The sequence below is a fragment of the Podarcis liolepis genome (genome assembly GCF_965112155.1).
Source record: "Podarcis liolepis genome assembly, chromosome: 3".
NCBI classification, from domain to species: domain Eukaryota; kingdom Metazoa; phylum Chordata; class Lepidosauria; order Squamata; family Lacertidae; genus Podarcis; species Podarcis liolepis.
In genome coordinates, this window is record NC_139557.1 from 116,349,125 (window position 1) to 116,376,726 (window position 27,602).

The following is a 27,602-nucleotide window of genomic DNA, read 5'->3' on the forward strand; positions in this document are numbered from 1 at the left end:
ATTGGGCGGCCGCGTCAAATGACGTCTCGCGCGCGCGCACTTGAGGTAGGCCCTTGTACGGCTCGGCTCGCGGCGCCGCCGCTGCAATTAGATCAATGAGCGCGAGGCGAGGCGGTTGAGAAGGAGAGAGCGAGCTACAGCGCACGCGCACATTGCCTAACGGGCCGGCGGAAGGAAACGGCTGCCTAAACAATAGGGATTTATAAAGGGAGGGGGAACGAGGGGCCGTCCCTGAGGGGAAAACCCTGTGGAGTTGTGAGGGGACGGCGGCTCTTATTTGTTGATTTACTTAGCCCTGGAGGCTCAGGGCTCCTCACGACCTACTCGCGGTCCCGCTCCTTGTAGTCACAGGAAAAGGCGGCGTAATTTTTAGTTTGTATTCCTCCCCCTTCCTTCATGTTTCCCTGACCCCTGTGACAGCGATAGGTCTTCTTCCTCACCGTGGGACGCCTCTACTTTTGCTGAGTTCATGCCGCTCCCCTCCGGCTGGAATGGCTTCACCCGGTTTATATGAATCGTCACTTGCCCGTTTTCGTAACTATGTTTTTACTGGTTTTTACTCCGCTGTCGCTTTTCCTGTGTTGTTTCCAAGGGGTGAAGGGTAAGAACTCGATCGTTTAGCGGGGGAGGGAGGTGATGGGGCCGCTTTTGTTCTTGCTTTTATTATGTATCTTGTGAAATTTTTTAATATTGTATTTTTAGGTTGTGAGCTGCCTTGATGGGCGGACGGTATACTGTACAATTTTAATAATAATCATAATAGTGTGGCAGCGCCCGCACTTTGGAACTCCCTGTCTGTTGAGATGCAGTGGGCACCTTCACTGTACATTTTTTTTGGCACCTGCTAAAAACATTTAGACGTTTAGATAAGCCTAGATAAACCTACCCGCATACTTAGAAAGTCGAGGTAATTTTAATCTATTTTAGTATTTTAACTTCTGTATGCTTTAAAGTGTGGTTGTAAATTTTCGTTGTGTAAACCGCTTTGAAGGTTTTTGTAGCAATCAAGGTGTAAAAATTTTATGAAATGATTAAATAAACAGATAAAATGAAGCTTATGTTCGGATTTAATTTCCACCGCCATCCTTACTGTAACTTAGTGGTTAAGAAACTGAGCTATGAGTTAAGAGTTTCCAAACTTTTCTGAGCCTTGAATTCACCCTCAGCCTTGGGTGTCCCCCCCCCAACTGCAATAATATTGATTTTACCTTTCTGCATTGGTGTGAACGTTACAGCTAGGTAAGGCATTTGAACTTCTTTGAACACTTGGCAATATACCCTTGGCAATATACTGTGCTTATGTATGTTAACCAGTGCTTTTCTGGGGGTACGCAGGGGGACGCATACCCTTAAACATTTTGTGAATCTAAGTTTGGCCTCATTGAGGGGCAATATTTCAATATGAGTAGGAAAACGAAAGTACCCCTAGACATATTTTTTTGGAAAAAAGCACTTATGTTAACCCTGCTATAGAGATGTGTGTCATTATTTCTTTGTTTCTATGGTGGTTTATAGATAGTCGCAGGGTGGGGGGCATTCGCATCTATTAGGCGGAATGGGAAAATAGAATGTAGGCCTACATAGATCAAACGTTCTTAACCATTTTTTGGGTCCAGGTCTCAATTGATGAAAGCTATGGACTCTTCCAGAAAAATGCACAGAAACACATACACACAACATTTTGCATACAGTTTATTGGGGAAAAAATTATTTTGTGCTCAGTTCACAGACCTCCTGAAGCCTGGTCGTGGACCACAGGTTAAAAACGCTTGACATTAATGGGTCCTCAGAAAAATAGAATTGTGGAATTGGAAGTGACCATGAGGGTCATCTAGTCCAACCCTTTGCAATTCAGGAATATTTTAACCAACGAACTCGTGACTCTGAGCTATCCCTTGGTCTGTGCAACTATTTTTTAAAACTGGCTAATAATTACCTCTTAGCACCTCTTCAATTGGCTGGAAATGCTGTTAAATAAGAGGAACTTCTCTCATTTGTTCACCCTGTAATGAGTCTGTTTCTTTTTGCTTTTTCTTTTGCAGTGAATGGCCAGAGACTATGCTGTGTGCCCTCATGGTTTTGCTGTTACAGAGACAGAATGTTGAGAGTGTAAACTAGGAACATAGGAAGTTGCCGTATAGTAAGTTGGGCCATTGATCGATCTAGCTCAGCATTGTCTACTACAGTGGTACCTCGGGTTAAGTACTTAATTCGTTCCAGAGGTCTGTTCTTAACCTGAAGCACCACTTTAGCTAATGGGGCCTCCCGCTACCGCCACGCTGCTGGAGCATGATTTCTGTTCTCATCCTGAAGCAGGGTTCCTAACCCGAGGTACTATTTCTGGGTTAGCGGAGTCTGTAACCTGAAGCGTATGTAACCCGAGGTACCACTGTACACTGATTGGCAAACACTCTCCAGGGATTCAGATGGGGCATTCCCAATCCTGGCAACAGTTGGTCCTTCTATGGGAAAAGCAGAAGCCTCTGAGTTTCCCCAGCTTTTGAAGTGTCATTGGAGAGTTCTGTTTCTAGAACCAAATGGGAACAGAACTTGGCAGTTCGTTGCCTGCCTTAATTTGCTACCAAAACTCCCACCCTGTAAGACAGCCTTTCTGTGTGTGCTGTAGGAGAGGGGTAGGCTTTTTTATTGTTTGTATGTACTGTAATCAGTGGAGTCCTGCCATTGGTGTTTGGGTGCTATCCAGTACTACACGTGCCTCATCGCCATGGTCATACTGGATAGATGCATCACTGAAGTCTATTATTTTGCTATATACTCCAAGGCCATTTAATCCTATCCTTACTTCAAGGAGTAGGGGGGGTATGTGGAGTACTTATTGTGTTTGCCTTTGAAAAGTCCCTATATATGAGCTAGGGTTTTAAATTCTCGTAGCTCTGGGATCAGTGCTAGCCACAACACACTGCCGTATTAATAACAAGAAGAAGAAGAAGAGTTTGGATTTGATATCCCGCCTTTCACTCCCCTTCAGGAGTCTCAAAGCGGCTAACATTCTCCTTTCCCTTCCTCCCCCACAACAAACACTCCGTGAGGTGAGTGGGGCTGAGAGACTTCAAAGAAGTGTGACTGGCCCAAGGTCACCCAGCAGCTGCATGTGGAGGAGCGGAGACGAGAACCCGGTTCCCCAGATTACAAGACTACCGCTCTCAACCACTACACCACACTGGCTCTCAACAGAGTATTGCTGGACCATAAAAAAAGGCTGATCGCCGAAGAATTGATGCTTTTGAATTCTGGTGCTGGAGGAGACTCTTGAGAGTCCCATGGACTGCAAGAAAATCAAACCTCTCCATTCTTAAGGAAATCAGCCCTGAGTGCTTACTGGAAGGACAGATCCTGAAGCTGAGACTCCAATACTTTGGCCACCTCATGAGAAGAGAAGACTCCCTGGAAAAGACCCTGATGTTGGGAAGGACTGAGGGCACAAGGAGAAGGGGACGACAGAGGATGAGATGGTTGGACAGTGTTCTTGAAGCTACCAGCATGAGTTTGACCAAGTTGCGGGAGGCAGTGGAAGACAGGAGTGCCTGGCGTGCTGTGGTTCATGGAGTCACGAAGAGTCGGACACGACTAAACAACAACAACATTGCACCTCAGGAGTGGCAGCTGTGTATGTGGTGTTCAGGAAAATAGCTGAAAATGGGAAATACAGTGTGGACGGGATCTTAGCAGAAAAGGATGGGTAGTTGTGGTGTGAGGGCCTATGTTCATACAGCACTGTATGAAGACCACAAATTACTTTTTTTAGCTTACATAATTACTAGAAATAAACTTTGCTTTTAATTGCAAGCGAGTATGGCTGATTGTGTCCTTTCGGTTAATCCAGAATAATTATTTTTCTTTGATTATAGTTGTTCGTTCACAGTTACCGTATTTTTTGCACCATAACACTCACTTTTTTCCTCCTAAAAAGTAAGGGGAAATGTCTGTGCGTGTTATGGAGGGAATGCCTACGGGTGGCATGCCTGAGGATTTCCCTCCTCTAAAAACTACATGCGTGTTATGGTCGGGTGCGTGTTATAGAGTGAAAAATACGGTATATCTACAACTGTAGATATACAGAAATTAAAACTACTGCAGACAGACATTGCAACAGAAAAAAATACAGCATTGGCAATATTTTTTTTCTGACTGATGGTGCAGATAGGGTAGGTAGGTGACTGAAAGTGTGTTGAGGAGCAAGAAGTTGTGTTAAGCTGTCTTAAGTACGTGCTGTACAATGTCCTTAGTGCTGTATAATAACTGTATAACTGTAGCAGTTGTCCGGCTTTTAACCAGCTAATACGTTACATATTGCAAAATTTCTGTTAAGATGGTTTGAATAGAGCAATGGGTTATCTTAAGCGTGTGAGAATTTGTAAGGAAAAAAAATGGACCTAAGTTCAAGTCCCATTAGGATTAGGTCTGTGCATTTTAGTGTTAGCTAAGCTTGGTAGAGCTCACCAGGAAAGACAGCTTTATTTCCTAGCTGTAGTGGAAAGCAAATCCATAAACACATTGGTATAGAATAATAGAATTGTGGAGTTGGAAGGGATCCTGGCAGGACATCTAGTCCAGCCTCCTGCAATGCAGAAATCTCACTAGAGATCATACATAATAGACAGAGGCATACCCAGGGGCTGGTAAAACTGGCACCTGCTGGACCAGGATGGGTGCAAAAATGAGGCATTGGAGTCCTCTCATGACACCCCACCCCACCTTGGCTCAGCACTCAAGGATCTGTTTGCCCTCAGAAGGAATCTGCCATGATCTGCGACTGGAAAAGCTACATCTGCTGCTGCTGCTGCTGCAGAAGGGTATGAAAAGTGATCCTCAACAGGTTTCACCTATTAATCACACCTTTCAGGTCTAAGTTAGGTAGAGAGTAGCAATACTGTACTCTTAATGGAGGAATGCGCTTGCTTGAAAACCTACTACTGTGAGTTAGGTATTGGCTACTGAATGCTTTTACAGAAATACCTAACATGCCTTGCATTATTTACACCTGCAACCTGACACTCGTGTTGTAGTAGCAGAAAAGCAGCGCCCGAGGGGCTAACAACACACATTTCAGGGAAATGTATGTAGTGTATGTAACAGAAAAAATGGTCTTGTTTAAAAAAGGAAAGCTGCATTGAAAGGCTCCTGTTTTAAGCAGGTGTGGGTGCTTATTCTTTTTCTTGCTGCATCAGATGTTGGGAGAGTATAAACTGATGGTTGCTTTGGGAAGAAGGGCGCGATATAAATTCAATAAATATTAGTTTTATTTATTGTTGCATTTATATCCCACCTCAAGATGGCGTGCTTTGTTCTCTTCCTCCCTATTTTATCCATGCAATAACCTTGTGAGGTAGGTTAGCCTGAGAGGCTGACTAATCTAGAAGATGGCGTGTGTTTATTTCCCATGGACAAATTAGCAAAGCTCCAAACATTTTGCAATAGAGAAAAAAGGGAGTATCGGAATGTGTTCATTAGAAGCAAAGGCCTTCCAACAACAATTAAGTAGTTCAAACTGGACAAAAAAAGCACAAATATTCTCTCCATTAATGACACGCTTTTTAAGCCATATGATCCAGCTAGAATGAAATCATTATTTAAGACATGTTGCTATAAAAAGAAACACTGAAGAATTAAGACTTCCGACATAAAACAATCACAACATTAAAAAGCCTAGAAAACAAATGTTATTACCTGGCAGTAAAAAATAAATGTGGCACTAGGCTTTTATTCCTTCAGTAAAATATAAAAAATTCTGAGTGTTTGTATAAAGGATTGTATAGTCCTGCTATTGTTTGTCTTACATTACTTTTTTGCAGTTTTAGTTTGGCTTGTTCCAACGTCCCTTAAATTCTTTACATTTCTCTCTGCTGCTTTGTTCCCTTGTTTATTTTTATTTTAAATATTTTTATATTGCTTTCCCTCCAGAAAAAATCCATTCAGTGCTTTGATGATTAAGAATACAAAGAAAAGTAATTGTTTTTCTTTTTCCATTTTCCTGTTTAAAAAGCTAACTCTAGAAAATATGTTGGGAGCATACTTCCTTGAGTTTATTTTTATTCTCTACAAAATATGGAAATTAGCCAGTTTGGTTCTTAAATTAGTCTTCCTGCATAATAGTACACAGCATCTGATGAAGAAAAAAATTGACAAAGGGTTGCTTGCATGCATTGGAAGAGTTCTGCTGCCTGTTATTAATTTAAGCTCAAAGCACCCAGCAAGAGGTGACATTCCTACAGCCCCATTCCCCACTCAACAATAGCAAGGCATGTGCTGTCTGGAGGGACTATCCCATTTTCCAAAGATTTTTAGTGCTTGGGAAACGTGCTTTGGCTGCAGCAGGAGATAAATGCTGAGAAAAGATGTAATAAAGAGAGGAGAATAAATGGACATTCATTGTAGAATGAGCTGATACGCTGGGATGGTCGTCTGTTACTGAAGTGTCCGCTAAGTAGCAGTGTATATAGAACTGCATAGCAAAGATTTTTAGTTCTATCATTCCTGTCATACCCATGTAAGTAGGTGACACATCTAGCTGGTAAGGTGTGGTTGGAATCTGCTTTCTTGTTGGGTTCTTTATTATATGTTTGACTTTTGTAACCTCTGTCTTTCCCTTATGACTCTTTAGCATTCTACTGCTCTGCTCATTGTTCAGACTGTGTGGTGCCCCTCTCCAGATCCTTCCTGTCTCCTTTCCATCCAACCCAAACTCCTTGCCCTTCCTTTAAAACCTTTCTGTAGTCTCACTCCCTGCTCTCTAACCTTCCTGCCCTCCTTGTTACATCACTGCCCTTCACTAATCCAACTCTTTTTCTTTTGCCACTCCGAAGTTTCTTCCTCTCTCAGATGACTTCATCCATTTTTTTAAAAAAAAGTTTTTATTGAAAGATTTTCATGGATAAGAAAGGTACATCTAACGTCTCTTGTTTTCAATTGACAGAATCCTTTCTACAGATCAGTTGCATCCAGTGTGAGACACTGCTGCCATAGGCATTGAGAGGTTGCTGACCCTTATATTTGTAACTCTTGTCCGGAGTAGCCATTTAGTGCCACCCATTCAGTATGAAGTTTGACTGAGTGCCTGCATACCAATAGAACAATAGCTCTGAAGAAAAAAAACCATTATTTCCAGATGATGCATAACCATGGCACAGCAGGCATATCCTGGAAAGAGACATTCTATGATGTCTGTCATACACAGTTTTTCTCTGCGAGTGCTGGCCGGACTCAATTCCCCTAAGCCTCAGCTAGTACGGCCAATGGTCAAGTGGGATTTGTAGTCTGGTATTACTTCGAGGGCCAAAAAATCAGCCGGAATTTTAAAATTACCTTTTTAATACCTGGTTGATTAAGAGCACTTTTTAAATCATCTAAACACTGAAACCCTTTTCAGAGGGACTGAAAGAGACTTGAAAGCCTCGGACGTGAGGAACCCAGGCTAAGAACTGATATTTTGGACATGTATTGGGAAGGGACGAAAACCGGGGATGGGAGGGAGGGAAGAATAGAATTGTAAAAACACTCAAGACCTTTGGGTTTAGTTAATATGACTCTTATTTAAGACAAATTGGGAAATCAATGGAAGAGAATCTGAGTCCAACTTAGAAAAATTTACTTTACTTTTCTTTATAAAAGAGGTAACTTTAAGATGATTAAGAAGAGAAATACCAATTTGCTGACACAACTTTGGGAATTGGGATGCATGAAGGGGGGTGGGGGGAAGTCAGGGAACAAGGATAGGAAAGTAGGATTTTCTGAAACTATACATGTTTTTGTCTTTTGTCTTTTTTGTGTGTATTTGTCTTTATAAAAGGTGAAAAACCAATAAAAATTTCTATAAAAAAAAAATAAACACTGAAACCCTTTTCACCCTCTCCTCTTTGCTCCACCCCTAGTTGAGATTCGTAAGAAGCTTTTTGAGGAAGGGACTTATCGTGTCCTCCAATGTATTACACTTTATTATTCACAACATTTGTATATCACTTGATTATAATAAAACTTCAAATAGGTTTTCAAAAGCAAGGTTTTCAGTTAAAAGCAAGTATTTGAACAACTTGAAAATAATGTCAACAATACACTAAGCTGGTTTAAAATGCATGACATGTCTGGGTAAAGGTAAAGGGACCCCTGACCATTAGGTCCAGTCGTGACCGACTCTGGGGTTGCAGCGCTCATCTTGCTTTATTGGCCAAGGGAGCCGGCATACAGCTTCCGGGACATGTGGCCAGCAGGACTAAGCCGCTTCTGGCGAACCAGAACAGCGCACAGAAATGCCGTTTACCTTCCCCGCCGGAGCGGTGCCTATTTATCTACTTGCACTTTGGATTTGGATTTGATATCCTGCCTTTCACTCCCCTTCAGGAGTCTCAAAGCAGCTAACATTCTCCTTTCCCTTCCTCCCCCACAACAAACACTCTGTGAGGTGAGAGGGGCTGAGAGACTTCAGAGAAGTGTGACTGGCCCAAGGTCACCCAGCAGCTGCATGTGGAGGAGCGGAGACGCGAACCCGGTTCCCCAGATTACAAGACTACCACTCTTAACCACTACACCACACTGGCTCTTTGACATGTTTTGGAACTGCTAGGTTGGCAGGAGCAGGGACCAAGCAATGAGAGCTCACCCCGTTGTGGGGATTCGAACCGCCGACCTGATCGGCAAGTCCTAGTCTCTGTGGTTTAACCCACGGTGCCACCCACGTCCCGGGTAGGCCTGTCTAAACAAAAATGCTTTTGGCAGACGCAGTCCAATAGTACTCTTAGCAATATACTGCACAAATAGTGGAATCTTGAGACTTTTAGTTTCATAACAGTAGTTTTCAAGTACAGTGCGATGCATTGCAAGCGGTTGGATTAGATTACCCTTGGGGTCCCTTGCAACTAAAATTCTAGGATTCTAACTATTTGGAGCATTGGTCTAGTATTGCAGAGACCAGGTTCAGATTGCCACATGGGCAATTTTTTTTTGGCTCTTTTCTACCTCACCAGGTTGGTGTGAGGTTAAAGGGGGGGGGCGGGATATATGCTGTCCTGTGCTTCAGAGGAAGAATGTGTCTCATTTGTAGCCTGGGCTGCAAACGTCTGTTTCTTGCAGGGCTTTTAAAATGGAATAGCAGGACAGAAAACCCACAGAGATGGATATGATATGCCCTACAATGAAGTATATTCCACTAGTATTGGATGCAACGGCTTGAGCTCATTTTGCCTGGTTCCAGAACGGGACAGTACATTAAAGCCTTTTTCATTTGTCACTTAGATTTGTTCCACCCTTCACATTTTTCCTGCACACAGAAAAATGCCTCTCAGCTTCTAACTTGTGTCTGTTTTAGCAGGAAGGGCTAGGAATGCTATAGACATTACTTTCCTACTTGAAGGGTGTGTCATGAAGCACAACTCGCAGCGTGAACGAGAGTCATTGCACAGCAAGTGTTGCCACATTTATTCCATTTAATGGGTTTTTTTGGGAGGCGGCGGCAAACATATTTGATGTTCTGCTTCGCTGTGTGGCTGGGAAATGAAGTGGTAGTGCCTGTTGTGAAAATAACATTTATTTTGGATCCCTTAGGGTTGCAAACTCCATGTTTGCCCCATAATGCTAAGGGGAATGAAGGGAGGAAATTGCAGGGGAGTCATAGTTTCTCCAGCAAGATTGTCATCTATGATTATTTAAAAGGGAGAATCACCAGGTGTGGGGACAGTTAAGCATTTTTTCTTCACACTCAGTGATTCTTATCCCATAAACAAATTCTCATTTGCTCTCACTTTCGTTTTATCTCATCAAACACTTTGGAAACACATCTCATGGTTTCTGTTTTCCCAGCAGCCAGCATGGTACCTGATACTTATAACATAAAAAAAAGATATGACATTACTTCATCTTGGCCAAGAATTGAGTATATGTTTGCAATTTACCAACAAGGTTTGGTGGGTGAGTTTTAATGTTTTCCTCTTCCTGAATCCTCTCTTCCTTCCTGCCTCCTGCCTCCTCTCTTCCTTTCATGTCTTGTCTTTTTATTTTCATTCTATGTCTATTTGGCTGAAGAGCAGGGTGGCAATCCTAAAGCATGGGTAGGCAAACTAGGGGCCGGATCTGGCCCAATCACCACCTAAATCTGGCCCGCGGACGTTCCAGGAATCAGCGGGTTTTTTACATGAGTAGAATGTGCCCTTTTATTTAAAATGCATCTCTGGGTTATTTGTGAGGCCTGCCTGGTGTTTTCACATGAGTAGAATGTGTGCTTTTACAGTGGTACCTCGGGTTAAGTACTTAATTCGTTCTGGAGGTCTGTTCTTAACCTGAAACTGTTCTTAACCTGAAGCACCACTTTAGCTAATGGGGCCTCCCGCTGCGCTGCTGCCGCACAATTTCTGTTCTCATCCTGAAGCAAAGTTCTTAACCCGAGGTACTATTTCTGGGTTAGTGGAGTCTGTAACCTGAAGCATATGTAACCCGAGGTACCACTGTATTTAAAATGCATCTCTGGGTTATTTATGGGGCATAGGAATTTGATCATTTCCCCCAAAAAATATAGTCCAGCCCCCCACAAGGTCTGAGGGACAGTGCACCGGCCCCCTGCTGAAAATTTTTGCTGACCCCTGCTTTAAAGAACTATTTAGATCCCTCTTTGCTAATCAATAAACTTAAGGTGACTTGCAGTATCATTTTAATGTGTTTTATTATGGGACTTAACTATCTCCGATAACAACTGCATTAAAGCAAGCAGCAGTGAGTTCAAAACGCAAAAATAGCCACTTGAGCAGATAGTAACATGAGGCTGAGAGCACCATTTCATATTTTTCAATTGCTGCCTCCATGTTTTGTTGAATTTCAATAGCTTGGCACTTTTGCTAATATGAAGACTTGTTCAGCTGAAGGGCTATTTGGTCCCCTCTGTCCGTTGCAATAAGAGCAGCTTCAGAAGTGAAGAAGGCAACTATTGTTTTCCTGGTGGCCAAGGTGGGTCTTACGGGTTGCTTTTGATAAGTCTTAAACCTCCTAATGCTACACGCCAGAGAGCATTGCTAAGACAGAATAACATGACAGCTGCTCATCTTTCATCCTAGGCCTGAACAGTCCTTATTTTATTGACTAATACTTTCCTGTGAAATATCTCAAGGGTGATTTAACAATCAAAACATATACAGTGGTGCCCCGCAAGACGAATGCCTCGCAAGACGGAAAACTCGCTAGACGAAAGAGTTTTCTGTTTTGGAGGTGCTTCGCAAAACAAATTTCCTATGGGCTTGCTTTGCAAGACGACAATGCCTTGCGAGTTCCTGCTGGTTTTTGCCCCTCCCCCCTTTTTCTAAGCCGCTAAGCTGCTTATCAGCTGATCCGATCAGCCGCTAATAGCGCTAATCCACCAATGGGCTTGCTTCGCAAGACGAAAAAACCGCTAGACGAAGAGAATCACAGAACGGATTCTTTTCGTCTTGCGAGGCACCACTGTAAAAAGAGTTTCAGACTCACCTACTTTCAGCAGCCAGAAACACCATAACCAGACACTGGAGAGACCTGTCAGGAGTAAGCATGGACCAATGCTACCAAATAGTATGGGAAACAGCCCTACTAGAAAAATAAACCAATAAACTGAAACTGACATGGGGACAAACAGAAGAAGACGCCTTCACCCTGGTATGGCTCCCCTTTATCACATATACAGCCCAACAAGATAATGACAATAATCCACCAACAGCATACAAATCAATATGGCTAACCTGATCCAAAACACCCACCCACCCACCCCACTCACACACGAAAACAAAGATCACCACAGCCAATCACAAACAAACAACCACACCCTAGGCCAATCCCAACCTCTCTCACCATCAAAGGAACACAAGTGAACAACACCAGCAACGCTGACACCATACCCTACATACATTAAGCATAATAGAAACATTGCCACCTGACCCCACCCCACCTATCTCCCCCCCTTTCCCCCCTCCCCCCTAATGTCTCAACAAATGAAACGGATTTGTAAAAACGTTACATGGAAAAAATACGAGAGACATTACACATACTTCTGTAAATCAAGAAAATCTTTAATAATAATAATAATGAACCTGTTAAGCAAATAAAATAAAATAAATAAACAAATAACAGTTTCAGTTCCAGTACAGATCCAGACTGGAATTGGAAGCCATTTAAAAGGCTTGCTAGAAAAGGAAAGTCTTCCATAGATGCCGCAAGGGTAGTAGAGATGGTGCCTGTCTGCTTGTCATAGAATTGCAGAATTGGAAGCAGTGTTAGAAACTCAGATGTGTAAGCTAGGTGCCAAATGGCTCCTCAAACCAGGGTTATAGTCGCCAAAATGGAATGCCTGGTTGGCATTTTAGGGTCAGACGGCTCGAAAGTCGTATATTTCAAGGTGAACATTTTGGTTCCTGAAATTCATTCTGGTTTTTCAGACAAAATATAACGGGTAGAATTCTGTCGGATGTGTTGCTAGTGTGTGAAAATAGTCAAGATCCAAGGATCCCCAGGTATGCACCTCCATATGATGGAGACATCAGGTGCTATCCTGGCACCTGGGCATCTTCACTTGGTTGCAAGTGACAGATAGCCAGGTGCAAAATGTGCCTGGTGAATTTCAAACGCTGCTTAGAAGGGTCCGTGAGGGTCATCTGGTCCAACTCCTTGCAATACCAGATTTTTTTGCCCCACCACAACCCCGAGATTGAGTCTCTTGTCTACTGACTGAGCTGTCCCAATGGTCTGGGGCAACTTCTAAAGGGCAGGTTGCATCCCTGCAACTTACAGAATGGGGCTCTTGATAGGGTGGTATCTGCGAAAGGCTCTCTCGCTTGTGGAGTATAGATTTTGGTTGAATATATAAAGGATGAGGCTACCTTTTATGATATCTTAGTCCCAGGCTGTATACACCAGCACCAGCACCTTGAACTTCTCCCTCTGGGAATGGGAACTGAAAACAGAGAAGGTTTAGAATTACTAAATCTGGAGAGCTAGTACATTGTGTCTTGGGAACGTGAGATGGGAAGTCCCAAATTTCTGAGTCATTAATTGGCCTTGAGAAAGCCTCTCAACGTCAGCACTCTGCCTACATTAAACACTTAATTTTTGTTCCATGCACGTTAGGTTGCCAGTTCTTTAAACTTGACCTTTCTTATTGTACCTCTGTTGCAGGCTGGAGACTAGGGGGCAGGAGGACCATGGAACAAGTATAGGCTTTCGTAGTGTTACTCTGAGGAACATGGGAAGTTGGACCATTGGTTCTTCCTGCTCAGTATTGTCTACACTGGTGTGGTGGTGGTGGTGGTTATTATTATCATCATTATTTATTTATTTATTGAATCTATATACCACCCTATACCCGGGAGTCTCAGGGTGGTTCACAGAATAAGTAGTATCTCTTCCATGGTTTCCATGGCAAGTGTTTTCCCAGCCCTACCTGGAGATGCTGGGAATTGAACATGGGACCTTCTGCATGCAAGCATGTGCTCTGCCATTGAGCTAAAGCTCTTTGGGGAATGGGACATTTCCTAAGAATGTGTAGGTGGAGCTTGGTTTCCATCCTGCTAGCTAGGTCCTCAAACAATGGGCATTACTCTGCGGACTACAGTAGACCTTGTGATGTTGACTCAGCAGCTCCATAATTTGAAGGTCATAATCTTGGCACAAGCTGGAAATCGGCAGAAACTTCTGATCACCACACCCAAGGAGGGTTTTTGTCTCAGTGAGTCCCAAGGGCTGATTCACACAATCTGTTTGAAATATGTCTCTTACTTGGCTTTTAGCCTTTTGTGGGGTTCATTTCAAAAAGGCAAGAGCACAGAATCATAGAATTGTAAGAGACAAGAAGGGTCATTTAATGCAGGAATCTTGCCCCATGTGGAACTCGAACCACAACCCTGAGATTGAGTCCCATGCTCTCCCAACTGAGCTATTCATGATAACAGATCTCACACATAATAAATGGTGATTAAAGCTCTGCTTTTCTTTTACTAATATTTGAAAGAAAAGCCAGATTCCCCCCCCCCCTTATTGCTAGCCCAAGAGACACTCAAAATGGCTATAAATATTTCCTTCTACTGTGTGGTCTTCATTGGATTCTTTATTTATTTCTATACCATCACCGATGTGTACAAAATACAAGAAGACAAGTACCTTCTCCCAAGCTTCTCCCTCTGATCCCTCTCCTCAGTGTCCCACCATCTATTGATCCCTGTGCCACTACTTTATTTCTCGCTGCCACCACCCAGGCCCTACCTGGGACAATACTGAGTCCACTCAGGTTTAAATTGGAACATAAACTTCTGTTTATTTATTGCAGTTTAACAAGCGTATGGTTTCATAAACGGTATCAGTCAATTACAATCATGGGGTGCCTATCCAGACCTATAAATTCCGCTACCTGCTCTCACTCACTAAACCACCTCTCAGATATTTACTTGTCTTCCTAGCTCCTAACTGTTCCTGACTCAGCTTATTTCTCTGCACTAACTCAACCTACCCACAGACTCTATCCCAATTCACTCCCACTCCATCCAACTCCCAACGAACTACTCCCTTCACCCCTCCCAGAGCTGGTTTTATAGTCCCTCTGACTCCACCCCCCTGGGTTCTGATTGGGTAACCTGTTTAACTATTTCACCTCCAGCACTCATATGTCAACGTCACAGAGCTCACCCCATCAGGCGGATTTGAACCGCCGGCCTTCCAGTTGGCCAACCAAGAGGCTCACTGGTTTAGAGCACAGCACCACCGCTCCCTCCAAAACCTACTGGATTTGAAGATAATCAAGGTGGCTTCTCGCACATAAAGAGCAGGAAGGAAGGAAGGGCAAGGGTCATTGGAAATGCTAGGAGATGTTTGTATGGTAGGCCTGGAGGTAGCCACGGACAGAGGCAGAACATGAGACGCTTGTAATGTTGTTTTACATGCCCTTAACTTGTTTAGTCTTCCAGCTGTACTCAGTCCCTCTCATATCTGCCCTCTCAAATGACCCTGAGATTCCTGCATTGCAGAGGGTTGGACCAGATGACCCTCAGGAGCCCCTTCCAACTCTACACCTCGATGAACCTATGACCCCACCCATTCCCTCTCGTCATCCCTGGAGATCCATAGTGAGAGCGTCTGGTTTAAAGTCTGTTGCCTGGAGCTCACAAATCCTGCAGTTGTCCTCAGCCTGACTCCTCTGGAGATCTTGCGAACTACCCAGCCATACAAGTTTCTTATCTTAAACCCTCGGGGCTATTTTAGCAGCTGTTGTAATTTGTCAGCTCATAGGAAAGGTAGTTTCCCTAGCTCCCTCTTCCTCCTCTGGCTTCTCATTAAAAGTTGCCAGGCCAGGCGTGAAATCCCTACACCCATGGCACATATTTTGAAAGATTTCCATTTTACGCATGCATGTTCTGATTTGGCATACTGCTGTATCCACAATTAACAGTTTAGGACAGCTGAAGCACGCACCTTAGGCAACCACGCGCTGGGAGTTGGCAGAGCAGAGCAGATTAGCCCTACTTATCCCAGTTGCTATCTGGGATTTGGGAAGAAACTTTCATCCAGGAATGGGTGACTAAAGTAGTCAAGAGATTGGAACCCAGGGACTACCTGTCTTGGGGATCCAGTATACCTGAAGGAACGTCTCCACCTTCATCATTCTGCCTGGACACTGAGGTCCAGCGCCGAGGGTCTTCTGGAGGTTCCCTCGCTGCAAGAAGCCAGGTTATAGGGAACCAGGCAGAGGGCCTTCTCGGTAGTGGCACCCGCCCTGTGGAACGCCCTCCCACCAGATGTCAAAGAGAAAAATAACTACCAAACTTTTAGAAGACATCTGAAGGCAGCCCTGTTTAGGGAAGCTTAACATGTTTAATAGGTTATTGTATTTTAGTGTTTTGTTGGAAGCCACCCAGAGTGGCTGGGGAAACCCAGCCAGATGGGCGGGGTATAAATAATAAATTATTATTATTATTATTATTATTATTATTATTATTATTATTATTATTATTATTCTATTGGGGACGTCACAGGGCTGCAACTCCTATCATCATTGCTGTGTTGCAGATGCTTGGACCAGACCCCCAGGGTCCCTTCTACAGTTCTATGATTATCCTTGACCATTGGCAATGTTGTTTGGAGCTGATGGAAATTAAGAGTCCTAAAGCAGAGACATCACCTTGCCAACAAAGGTCCGTATAGTTAAAGCTATGGTTTTCCCAGTAGTGATGTATGGAAGTGAGAGCTGGACCATAAAGAAGGCTGATCGCCGAAGAATGGATGCTTTTGAATTATGGTGCTGGGGGAGACTCTTGAGAGTCCCATGGACTGCAAGAAGCTCAAACCTATCCATTCTGAAGGAAATCAGCCCTGAGTGCTCACTGGAAGGACAGATCCTGAAGCTGAGACTCCAATACTTTGGCCACCTCATGAGAAGAGAAGACTCCCTAGGAAAGACCCTGACGTTGGGAAAGATGGAGGGCGCAAGGAGAAGGTGACGACAGAGGACGAGATGGTTGGACAGTGTTCTCGAAGCTACCAGCATGAGTTTGACCAAACTAGGGGAGGCAGTGGAAGACAGGAGTGCCTGGCGTGCTCTGGTCCAGGGGGTCACTGAGAGTCGGACACGACTAAACAACAACAACAACACATTTGGAGAGCCACAGGTTCCCCACCCATTAACTGTTGTGTCTCAGAAACCCTTCTATCTCCATGCCAGGGATTGTCTTTCTCCCAGTATTTGGTGGGTTGAGGTTTCTCTGACTTCTGTATAAATGCAAGAAGATAAATGAAAGTGGCTGGTTTATCCAATAGGAGCAGGTGAGCAGGAGGCCAACTGTCATTAGCATAAACAGAAGTGATGTGTAGGCACATTTTCTTTTATTTTGAATATAGCACTAATCACAATGTAGCTGGTAAACTGAGATAAAGAGTTTATGCCACTTGCTGGCCCTTCTAGGAACTGCAGTTTCAAATCAAAACAAGTGCAAGCGCTAAGGGCGAAGGGAATGTTTTACAATACAGTACTGTATCTGGCTTGAACAGGTTTAACCAGCATTCCTTGACCGCAAAGGATTCTGGGAACTGTAGTCTTGTGATCGGAGCATGTGACATCTAATAGGGAGTTTGCAGCTCATTCACCAAGCTACAATTTCTTGATTGTAAGTGCACGTGTGTGTATGCATATAAGACACATTATAAGTTAAATTAATAGGAAGCAAATATGATATTATAATAAAAACAATAGTCTTGTGGAAGTTAAAAGATGAACACAATTTTTGTGGCATGAGAATTCGTAGGCACCGTCTTGTTTTAGTCATCTCAGATTTATTTACTTGTAACATTGTGTAATGTTTTATTATGTTTTTATATATGTTGGAAGCACCCAGAGTGGTTGGGGCAACTCAGTGAGATGGACGGGGTACAAATAATAGTTATGGTAATTATTACTGTTACCTAGGTTATAATATTGAATATGATAAATGGTTAAAGCTATGGAACATAGGATTAAAATTTACCGCTTGTGTGGCCTTGAAGGAAAATATATTAAAAATGATGTATAGGTGGTATCTTGCCCCAGCCAGGCTAGCAAAGATGTACAGAATGAAAAATAAGAACTGTTGGGAATCGAAGGAAGGAAACTTTTTCCACATGTGGTGGTTATGTGAAAAAGTTTAAACTTTCTGGGAAAATATATATAATGAGTTAAAAAAGATTTTTAGACACACTTTCCAAAAAAGCATGGAGATGATATAACAAAGAGTGACCAGAAACTGTTCCTTTATGGTACTACCGTGGCGAGAATGCTACTATTACATAAATGGAAGCAACATGAAATAACCACAGTTGAAGAATGGAATACACAGAAATAGAAAAATTGACTGGAAAAATCAGAGTTTTGGATTTAAGAATATTGAACAAACATATTACAATTGAAGCATGTACATTAATGAAATTTTGAATAGCATTATTCCATAGTATTAAGTACACATAGAATGTAAACACGACAAATGCATAAATATAAAGAAAATATAGAGAAACCAGAAGGAGGGAGGGAAGTACAAATTCGTTTTAAAGTATTAAGGTTAAAAGAAATAAGGTATGTATTATGATGGTGAAATTTGGGAAATCTGTAAAACCAATAAAGATCATTTTAAAATAATAATTATTACTATTATTATTAATTAATCCCACTTTTGCTCCAAGGAGGGTCAGGTGTCAGATATGGCTTTCCCCCTCCCCTTTTATCCTCACAACCATATTTATTATCATTTTATTTAATACATCTATATACTGCCTTTCTCTTCCAAGGAGCTCAAAGTTGATGTACATGGTTCTCCTGTCCATTACACCTTCACAACAACCCCATGAGGTAGGCCAGAGATGGTGACTAGTCTAAGGTGAGACCCAGTGAACTTCACGGCTGAGTGGGGATTCGAACCCTGGTAATCCAACGCTCTAATCCATGGGATGAGGAACTTGCTGTCACCCAGATTTTGCACTCCTGACTCACATCTGCCACAGTCAGCATGCATGGCCAATGTTCAGCGATGGTGAAGGTTGTAGATCAGAGGGTCAGCAAATTTTTCAGTGGGGGGGCTGGTCCACTGTCCCTCAGACCTTGGGGGGGGGGTGCGGACTATATTTTGGAAGGGGGAAAAAATGAACAAATTCCTATGCCCCACAAATAACCCAGAGATGCATTTTAAATAAAAGGATACATTCTACTCATGTAAAAACACGCTGATTCCCGGACTGTCTGTGGGCCAGATTTAGAAGGCGATTGGGCCGGATCCAGCCCCTGGGCCTTAGTTTGCCTACCCATGTTGTAGATCAGGGGTAGGCAACCTAAGGTCCGTGGGCCGAATGCGGTCCAATCACCTTCTCAATCCAGCCCACAGACGGTCCGGAAATCAGCTTGTTTTTACATGAGTAGAATGTGCCCTTTTATTTAAAATGCATCTCTGGGTTATTTGTGGGGCATAGGAATTCGTTCATTCCACCCCCCCCCCCCAATAAAGTCTGGCCCACCACATGGTCTGAGAGCCAGTGGACTATCCACAAGGCTGCAGCTTCTCTACCCTGCTCTGCCCATTACCCAGCTTTGGCATGGTTTATAATTTAGATACATGCCTGGGGGTGCCCCAAAGGTGAAATCCCCTTCCCTCTGACATATGTGAAGCATCATCTGTTCATTTCTTCAGACATTATTGTTAAGTTGTGGGTGAACATATTAGACGACACAGCGATTCTTCAAACAGCTCTTGTTTATTCACAGGACAGAACAGAACTGAACTGAAGGGTTCAGCCAGCCTGCTTATATAGAGCTCCACTACAACGCAACAGTAACCACTTTCTGTAACTATCCAATCACTGAACGTCCCTTTCAATCCCTTATTTGCATATGTGGACCTGAGTGAAAACTATCTACAGCATCCCCCTGCTGGCCCAGGGTGAGAACTTCAGTACATAACAGCAAACTTATGCTTGTTGTGTAAAACTAGCAAAATAAACCTTTGAGCTCACAGAGCATCAAGCTTGCAGATTTCCTGTGCTTTGGGGGGAAAAGATATGTAAAAATAAATGTATAAACTAACAAACTCTAGATCTGAGGACCTGTCCATTTTAAAAGTGCTACGAGTTGTTCATTCTGTCCTTGAAAGGAATAGACCCTTCATTTGGGCAGCAACTTGGAAACTCCCTACATATTGATATTTGATAGGCACCTTCAATGTACTGTTTTTGGCCCACTAAAACCCTTCTTTGCTTCAGCAAGCCTATTGAGACATTAAAATTTGACATGTATTTCAGCATGTAATCTTATTTTGTAATTATATTTTTTTATAACTGCTGGTTTTTATTTTGAAAGGCTCTAGGCCAACACCTGATTTTATGGCTAATTTTAATGTATACTGTATTCGGTATTTTATGTAAACTGCTTTGAGAATTTAATGGTAAAGTAGTATATTAATCCCCTTAAATATTTACCATATGGCATTGTCATATGAAACATCTCAAAGAGATTTAACAGTAAAAACATCAACAACAAACATAATAAAACAATTTCATATATATATATATATACATGAAGTCAGTTATATGGCTCTTTCCCCTTCTGGCCTTTGACACCTGAGATATATATCTACAGGACAAATCCTACTCATTGTTATTGTAAATTGTTTAAACGGATTATAATATTGCGTTTTTGCATTGTGGTAACCTGCCCCAGGACACCGAACGGTAGGCAAGAAATGTAAAAAAAAATTAAGTAGCAATAATAATAATAATTAATTGCAGTTTTGCTTGCTGATCAGCTTCCAGTTGCCGCTTTCTTTTATGTTTCCTACTTGTTTGTTAAACATGCTCTTTGCCTCGTGCCCCCTTTTCTCCCTTTAATCCTTGGCACCTGCTTGCTATTTTCTTCACATTAAAACCTTCAATGCATCCTGCCTCGTGTGCCCACAAAAGGGTTGGTTTTTATTTTACTTTATTCATTCAGCCTCAATTATTTACAAGCCATCTGGTTGCCATAGTAGCAATTATGACTCCAGAGTGCCTTTGTCCGATAAGCCTTTGTTCCTTCCCTAAAACAGCACCTTCCCTTCTCTGGCCCCGTCCTGCTATAATGAGGATAATGAAGGCGGGGAAGGAAAAAAAAAAGGATTGCTTTCTAAGCTCTGTGTTGAAGATTACACTTGTTTGCCCGTGCACCGTCTGGAAATCTCCAGGAAGGATGCAGAAAACACAGGTGGTGGTGTGACCCAGAAGTCTCTTCTGAGAGAAGCGGCACAAAATTTTTCTGTAGTTTGACGGTCTTTTTCTTGTGCACTCATGATGATAGGTGCTCATGACGGGATCCCAGCAGTTACATGCAATCCCGTTCTAAACGCTCTTTGCACCTGCGAAATATTTGGGGCGGACATACGTTCATTTCTGATCGGTGTATACCCCATAGGAGATGGGACCGTCGAACCACCGAACTTCTGATCGGCAAGTCCTAGGCTCTGTGGTTTAACCCACAGCGCCACCTGCATCCCTGTACGCCCCATAGCCTCCAGCAAAATCCGGTAACTTTTTACAGTGCAAACACTGCTTTGTTTTATATTTCTGGGTATGGTGCAAGAGAATGGTTTCTGATGACAATAATGGTGTCCTTGGTAGTTACAGGTAGGTAGCCGTGTTGGTCTTCCATAGTCGAAACAAATTAAAAAATTTCCTTCCAGTAGCATCTTAAAAAGGTAAAGGGGACCCTTGACCATTAGGTCCAGTCGTGGCCGACTCTGGGGTTGCGGTGCTCATCTCACTTTATTGGCCGAGGGAGCTGGCGTACAGCTTCCAGGTCATGTGGCCAGCATGACTAAGCCGCTTCTGGCTGACCAGAGCAGCGCACGGAAACACGGTTTACCTTCCCGCCAGAGTGGTACCTATTTATCTACTTGCACTTTGTGCTTTCGAACTGCTAGGTTGTCAGGAGCAGGGACCGAGCAACGGGAGCTCACCCCGTCGCAGGGATTCGAACCGCCGACCTTCTGATTGGCAAGTCCTAGGCTCTGTGGTTTAACCCACAGCACCACCCGTGTCCCAACTCAGTTTGTTATTGGTATGAGCTTTTGTGTGCATGCATGTCCCTCAAGCTCAGCACTGACTGACAGCCTCTCTTCAAGACCTCAGGCAAGTGTCCTCTCCCACCCCGGCCACTGGCCCTACCAGGAGATGTTGGGTGCTAAACCTGAGATATTTTGTATGCAGAGCCAATGCTCTTCCCCTAACCTCTAACCCTCCCCGGTTTCACCAGTGTGAAACCAAGCTTCAAAAGCCCGTGCATTGCAGACGATTGTAAAGGAAATGAATACAGCACATACGACGTGCAAAGTCCTCATCGATGCGTCATGCGAATGTTTTAAGAATTTTAAGGTCTTACATATGTATAAAATAGATGTTCATAAATGTACCAAGCAAACACATTCAAATATGTAAACCGCATGTCTGAAACCCACAGAAAAGTCCTGAAACCATTTTGCGTGGCGAGTTCCCGCCCCCCGCCAGGATAAATAAAGACACGAGACACCATAGTTTAAGGTTAAATGGGCGAATTAGGCCACAACTTTATTGAATTCAGGAATGAGAGGCATTGGCTTAGGCATTGGTCCTAACGACTATCCGGCTCCAGCCCATTTGCTGGAGACACGGGGAAGGGTTAACACTAAATCGGGGGAGTCTCCCGCCGAGGCACGTCGACTAAGAGCTCCCCCGGGTCACCGCTCTGGGGCGTGCCTTTGGCCCTCACCTCCATAGGCTTCGGACAGGGCCACGCCCCCCGGAGTCCTTTAACGGACCACCCTTTGCTCACTGGGGGGAGGTGATGGCGTTCCTCCCCCCCCACATCCTCTTAACCCCTTCTTACCAATGCCTACCGCCAATGCCAAAGAGTTGTGACGAGTTGCTACGAGGTAGGCGAAAAACCAAATGGCTATAAATTGCCAATTGGGAAAAATTCCTACCATGCCCCATGTGGCGACAGACCGAAGTCCATAGCAAAGTCAGAGACCTACCTAAAGCCTACCTAAAGGGAGGGAGGGTGGGAAAACGTGGGGCTAGCCGGCGAAAAGAGGGCGAGCCCCCTCTGCACCGGCCCTAAATAGGGCAGACACGGCCGGGATTTCTCTGCTCTCGCGGGGGCTGAAACCAGCCCCCGCTCACGTGGGGGGTGGGCGTGAAGCCCGCAACCCCACCTCTTGGGGCAGGCCCAGAAGTGGCTTTCTCTCTCCCAAAATGACCTCAGGGATTTCTCTGCAAGGTTGAAGGAAAGGGGAAATCTCCCCATTGTCTCTGTGCTCGGAAATCCTGCCTTAAGGGCACATTTCAGGTATGAATAGGGTGAGCCTGTGACCTGTGGCCTGGATTCAGGAATTAAGTAGTTATAACAATGAAAGACATCACCTTGCCAACAAAGGTCCGTATAGTTAAAGCTATGGTTTTCCCAGTAGTGATGTATTGAAGTGAAAGCTGGACCATAAAGAAGGCTGATTGCCAAAGAATTGATGCTTTTGAATTATGGTGCTGGAGGAGACTGCAAGAAGATCAAACCTCTCCATTCTGAAGGAAATCAGCCCTGAGTGCTCATGGGAAGGCAGTGGAAGACAGGAGTGCCTGGCGTGCTCTGGTCCATGGGGTCACGAAGAGTCGGACACGACTAAATAACAACAACAATAACAAAAGAGTGGCCAAAACCCAGATAATGCAATCAGGTAAATGAAGATAGGAGATAAACAACACACTCAGGATTCTGTTTTAGACCGCCCCCTGTGATATATGTATGATATATTGGGGGAGGTGGTCCTGGGATCTTCTTCTTCTGTGATGTATGTATGATGTTTCTGGGGCTGGTCTGGAGTTTGAGGGTGGGCAACTAAAAAAGTCTATATAAGGGCAGGCACACCTTTGTTCTGGGTCCTCCTCCCTCCTCCTGCGTGTGAGGGGAGCACCCTGTTGCAACAGCTTTAATAAAGATCAGCCTTACTAGCTGCTTTGCTTCTCAATATTCCCTGGTTGGTCTCTGTTATTTTCTCCTACCGATAGAGAACCTACAAAAGGACTCTATCTGGGCTCTTCGGTACCCCATAAGGGCAAAGGAGCAGTTTTTTCTCATAACAGGAGCACACATACACTCATTTAGGGAAGCTTTTAATGTTTGATGCATTACTGTATTTTAATATTTTGTTGGAAGCCGCACAGAGTGGCTGGGGAAACCCAGCCAGATGGGCGGGGTAATAATAATAATAATAATAATAATAATAATAATAATAATAATAATAATAATTGTTAAGTCGTGGGTTGACATAGCAGCCGGCACAGCGATTTCTTCAAGTAGCTCTTTATTGTGGTAAGCTGGAATAGAACTGGCTGAGAACAGCTCAGCCGGCCTGTATTTATAGGCAGCCGGCTGTCAACATTGTAACCACCACAGCCCAGAGTTCCCGCCTAAAATAACTGCCGCGGACCTGAGTGAAAACTATCTACAGACCTGAGTGAAAACTATATACAGTATCCCCCTGTTGGCCCAGGGTGAAACTACACTACATAACACCAATAATAATTGGTGGGAAGGGATGGGGATTTTAAAAGTGCAGAAGAGTGACCACGTTTTCCCGTGACACGTTGGAAGTGCACGAGGTAGAAAATATGGATTGTTTCTGCATATTTCTCCTCCTTTTCATTGCTGCTGTTCTCAGCTGTGTCGCCCCACCGAATCCAGTTTAGCTCCCCTGTCCCAGGAATGTGGACGGCTGGTGTGGAATGCAAATAAACATGAAACGATGACACAACCCGTTGCCCCACCCATAAGGTCACAGCAGGTTCTGCCAGCAGACAAGTGCTGCAAATGGCAGAGGAGTGGAAATTTACTGGGCTGAAAGAAGCGAGAGCACTTAAAAAAAACAAAAAAAAAAAGTGCACAGCAAACACGGATTGAAGCAAAGGTCATCAATTTGCAGAATTGCCCTTTGCAAAGCAGTGAAATCTTACAACAGCCTCCTCTAAGCTGGTGCCCTGTGGATGTCTTGGGACTACAACTCATATCAGCCACAGCCAGCAGAAGCTGAGAAGAATATCTTAAAACTCCTGCAAGGTGAAGGTAAAGGAGAACAGCAGTTTTAAGCAAAACATGTGCTCCTCTTCTTCTCTTTGGTGATACCTCGTAGTCGAGTAAGATTGTTTTCCACAAACACGGTCTTAACAGTGTGTCCATAAGTGACTGTGGAGGCCAATTCTGGATCCACATGTCCTTCCACAATGGGGACATTGCTTTCCGGTCAGGAGGGTTTGCCAAGCGTACCTTCCTCTTAGCACATTTCTCCCTTGCGTCCTGAGTTCGAGTGTCTTCAAAGCCCATGACACCTTTGGTAAAGGCTGTTCTCCAACTGGAGCGCTTGCAGGCAAAAGTGTTTCCCAGTTGTTAGTGTTTATACTACATTTTTTTAGGTTTGCCTTGAGAGCGTCTTTGAACCTCTTTTGTTGACCACCAGCATAATGCTTCCATTTTTAAGTTCAGAATAGAGTTGCTGCTTTGGAAGACGATAACCAGGCATTCGAACAACAAGACCAGTCCAATGAAGATGGTGTTGAAGAATCATTGCTTCAACACTGGTGATCTTTGCTTCTTCCACTACACTAGCTGAAATATACTCGGAGTCAAGTGTGAATTTCCTGCTCTTTATTCAGCTCATAGTAGCAATGAATGAAACTTTACCCAAAATATCTAGCTATATATACATTCTTTACACAATGGACCCTGCGTGGTTGGCTAATTCCGGGCTGCTCCTGCAGGCCAATCAGGTTGCTGATTCACTTCATCCAGGAGCCTGATTGGCTGCTCCTGCAGGCCAATCAGGTCACTGATTCACTTCCACCTGGAGCTGGATTGAGTGGCTCCTGCAGACCAATCAGACTGATGCATTCTGGATCAGTTCACCTGTCTTTCCAAGTGATGTGTAAAAATTTTTGGAGACACCGTTGATGGAATCTTTCAAGGAGTTGGAGATGGCGTTTATAAGTGGTCCACGTTTCACAAGCACACAGTAGGGTTGGTAGTATAATAGCTTTGTAAAGGAGCATTTTGGTTTTCAAACACTCTGCACTTCAATTGGGAGAAAACTGCACTTGCAGAGCTCAGGCGATGCTGGACATCCACAGGCCTAACCAGTGAGTGCCATGAAGCTCACTGGTTAACCTCGGGCCAGCCACTGCCTCTCAAACTCACCTTCCTCCCAGGTTTGTTGTGGCGATTAAATTGGGGTGGGAGCGGAACACCACGTTCGCAACCTTGAGCTCCTTGGAGAAGGAGGTGGGATTTAAATGCAATAAATAAATAGACCCTCTCTACTCAGCAGTAGAAGGCTGATCGCCGAAGAATTGATGCTTTTGAATTATGGTGCTGGAGGAGACTCTTGAGAGTCCCATGGACTGCAAGAAAAACAAACCTATCCATTCTGAAGGAAATCAGCCCTGAGTGCTCACTGGAAGGACAGATCCTGAAGCTGAGGCTCCAGGACTTTGGCCACCTCATGAGAAGAGAAGACTCCCTGGAAAAGACCCTGATGTTGGGAAAGATGGAGGTCACAAGGAGAAGGGGATGACCGAGGACGAGATGGTTGGACAGTGTTCTCGAAGCTACAAACATGAGTCTGACCAAAGTGCGGGAGGCGGTGGAAGACAGGAGTGCCTGGCGTGCTCTGGTCCATGGGGTACAAAGAGTCGGACACGACTAAACGACTCAACAACAACAACTCAGCAGTAGACCGTACAGAGCTCAAACGGGTGTGTGTGTGTGTGTGTGTGTGTGTGTGTTTGAGCCCCTGGTGTGTATTACATTTATACCCCAACTTTTCTCCAAGCAGCTCAAAATGGCGCAAATCGTTCTTTTCTACCCCTCCATTTTATCCTTACAACAACAACCCTGCAAAGTAGGTTAGACTGAGGTTCAGTGACTGACGCAAGGTCACTCAGAGAGCATCATGGTCGATTGGGGATTAGAACTCTGGTCTCCCAGGTCCTAGTCTGATGTTCTAACCAGTATACCACACTAGGCAAGCTATATTTTGTATTTGTGTGTGTGAAGTGCGAGAAAGAAATATAGCAGCAGTGGTTTTTATGAGTCAAGGGGGCACGGCAGTGGCTCATTGGCTGTATAAACAACTGCTTCGAGATTTTATTTCTATGCACTTTGGACTGGGGGGCAAGTAAACGGACCCTTTTCAGTTTTGCACCAAGGTTCTTCACTTGACCGAATTTTAAAATATTAACCACCCTTAATTTTTTCTTATATAAGGGTTGCATTGCAGTAGAGCTGGTGAATTTTCTGTAAAAAATAAAAATCTGTAAAACCAGCCTTTCCCCCCAGATGCCTTTCTGAGGTTCCCTCAGGCCTTCCTTGGTAGATGGGGCTCCTCCATTTCAAGTGTGGGGTTCAAATAAACCAATAAAGATTTGGTGATTTCCCTGCCTTTCATTAAAATGATTTTTTTGAAGTCAATCTTACAAGCAAGCTGCTATGAAATAAGCTGATTTAAATTCAGCTACAAGTAACCAATAATTATCCTGTGGGCTGCATGGGAGAGGAGCGTTTTGATAGATGCTACTGAGATTGCCAAGGAGCTAGAAATACTACCTGATGCTGTTCTAGGCTGTATCAGCAGAAGTATCATGTCCAGGTCAAGGGAAATAATAGTACCGCACTATTCTGCTTTGGTCAGACCACACATGGAATACTCTATCCAGTTCTGGGCACCACAATTTAAGAAGGATGTTGACAAGCTGCAACGTGTCCAGAGGAAGACAACCAAGATGATCAAGGGTCTGGAAACCAAACCTTATGAGGAATGGTCGAAGGAGCTGGGTATGTTTAGCCTGGAAAGGAGGAAACTGAGAGGAGATATGATAGCAGCCAATCAGGCTTCTTGAGGAAGTGAATTCACAACCTGATTGGCCTACAGGAGCAGCCTGGAATTAGCCAATCACGCGGGACCCATTGTGTAAATAATGTATATATAGCTAGACGTTTTGGGGAAAGTTGCATTCATTGCTACTATGAGCTGAATAAAGAGCACGAAATTCACACTCGACTCCGAGTATCTTTCAGTTTCTGTGATCTGGAC

At 43.8% G+C, this 27,602-nt stretch overlaps 1 long non-coding RNA gene across 1 annotated transcript; it reads left to right on the forward strand.

The window, feature by feature from the left end:
* The first annotated feature begins 78 nt into the window (after positions 1 to 78).
* On the forward strand, positions 79 to 26,036 carry LOC310702874. The gene is made up of 3 exons (XR_014523732.1): positions 79 to 907; positions 2,043 to 2,952; positions 25,836 to 26,036. It is a non-coding gene; the product is annotated as an uncharacterized lncRNA (long non-coding RNA).
* Positions 26,037 to 27,602: the final 1,566 nt, after the last annotated feature.